Below are 2,537 nucleotides of genomic sequence, written 5' to 3' on the forward strand. Positions count from 1 at the left end.
TTTGTTATTGTTAAAAATATGACATGGTATTAGTAAAAAAAAATTCTATCAAAAGTGGTTAAAATGTGCATCATACACCCAGTAAACATTTGCATTAAATTGTATTTTAAATTGCAATTAATTATAACATTTAATATTTAACCAAAGTTGTTATTTTGTGTTTGCTGGGTTAGTTATTTATAACTATTTTATATGTATATTCAAATAATAATATCAAACTATTAAACTATAAAACAATAAAATAGTAGAATAGATTTTTATTTAAATTCCATATTTGATAAAGAGGAAGAAGGGTAAAGCATGAGTTATTTACAAACAATTAAAAAAAAAACAAGAATAATTGTGTGTTTGAGGACAAAACATAAACAAAAATAGAATAAAAACTATGACAATAATTGATTTAAAACAAGTAAAAATAGTGTAGCCGGTCAGAACCGATTTAGGTGATACCCTATAGTATTTGGTTCAAACTTTCAATGGTACATTTTCAAGAGATTTTTTTTATTATAGCTGGCTTTGATGTCTGACCGATGCTCTCTGAATTTTATAGATTAATCGAAGTATTTACGAAATTTCCGAAGTAATACACCTAAGCCGCTAATGAACGTGTTGTGCTATCCTTTTCATGGAAAATTTTAGTAAAAACAAAAACCCTTTATAGTGATCAATGAAGTTATTATCGTTCGATGTTCAGAAGCTCAGTTTCCTAGACGTTATTCCTAAGATTTTTCAAATCAGTGTTAGTGTGGTAAGTTATAACCAGAATAATATAACTCCCAATTTATTTGGATCTAATTTCTGCGAAAGCCTGACAATGACAAAGAACTGTCCTCTCCACATGCTCTACATCTCTCTGGATCTTTGTGCTTCTACCCAACGTTTCATTATTCCAAGAGGTCATATGGGATTCCCTCGCCCATATTTTGAACTTGACATTCGTTGCATCGAATGATTTTGTGTTCATCAAGAGCTCTATTCTCTTTAAAGTAAATTCGCTCTTTCGTTGCCGACTACTTCCATGTGGGCTGGTACCTACCCCTATGGAGTATTCGTTTATAGATTTAAATACTGCCTTAGATTGAACCGCCTTAATTGTCTTCTGGCAGTCAGCTGTTGACCCCTGTTGGCATCAGATATATTCTTATCCAATTCTATCTGAAAGCTAATGTTGTGATTAGGTAGACAGTAGTATATTTCTCCCCCTGAGGGCATGTTACCTTGATGAAATTGCAATCCCGGGGAAAAGAGATGCTACCAATACCTCTAGTCTGCCGGTACTATAAACTGGTGAATATCAAATATATCCTCGACCTTTTCTTTGAATGATTTGACATACGGTAGAACCAGAGAATCACCTAATCTGGTACTACGGGGAGCAGTTGCCCGCAGGACCTTGTCCTGGCTGTGGTTTAAACCCAAATCCGCGGAAAGAGAATGTCGGTTAAAGGACTGGTGCATGATGAAATCTATAATTCGGTATAAGTTCGGTGCTGTTCTTGCTGTCATTAGATACCCCACATAGGAGTGACTGTGGGGTTAAGCGTTGGAAATGGGTTGGTGTTAAGAGTATATGATACAGGGTTACGGATCTTACCCTCTTGTATTCCTAGAGTATGTCGGATGAAGTGTTCTGAGTTGAATGGTGATGGATGGAAGGTGAATTTTCCTTCCTCTTCCAGATATGTTAAATCTGGAGTCTGGATCTGTGTGCATCTATCCGTTGTAAACAGAATTGATGTTTTTTCATCTCAGAAGTGAGGCAACAGGACAGCAATGGTCAGGGATTGTACATGTACCGGCAGAGCCATGTACAAAATTGCCACACTCGTGTAAGATACACAAAGGGGCGTTGGTGAGTCGTAACAAAAACTCACCCTGTGGGTGAAAAATACCACCGTGATATATAGTACCACAGGTCCACTTTGTCCCCCAGTTTAGAGCTTTCCGTGTAGCAACGAATTCCTACGGATATTTGTAAAATATAGTACCCCAGAGTCGTTTTGTTCCCCAGTTTAGATCTCGCGGTGTAGCAACGGTTTCCTAGGGATATTTGTCTAATCCCGATTAGACAGCAATTCGTTAGCACTGTTGCATAAAATAATTACTTCTACTTATTCTGACACCTTAAGCAGAAGTTTTGATATTAACTAAGTCCTCTAGACTGCAGAAGGATCAGGCAATTATCGTTTGTCATTTGATGTGTGAGATCGTGAAATATTTAACATTCTCGATCGTTAACATTTGTATAATCTAACCTGCTTTCTAACAGTATTCACTCCTGCCATATCTAGTAGCTTATCTTGTGGAATATTTACCAAGATAGTCGATTTGTAAGCGAGCATATTATGTCTGAATGATGATATTTGCTCTGATCATGGAGTCAGTCTGAAATCTATAATTAGCATTAACACAAATTGATTTTCTATTAATAAAGATCATCTATCTGTTATTTAGGCCACTAGCAATGCAACTTATAGCCAAAACGATCCTAGTTCGATACAAAGATCAGTGATCATTACTGCTAGTAATATATAGTC

This window comes from Lucilia sericata, unplaced genomic scaffold, assembly GCF_015586225.1.
Source record: "Lucilia sericata isolate MDLA Ls3-8-SP2 unplaced genomic scaffold, ASM1558622v1 Contig000055F_arrow, whole genome shotgun sequence".
NCBI classification, from domain to species: Eukaryota; Metazoa; Arthropoda; class Insecta; order Diptera; family Calliphoridae; genus Lucilia; species Lucilia sericata.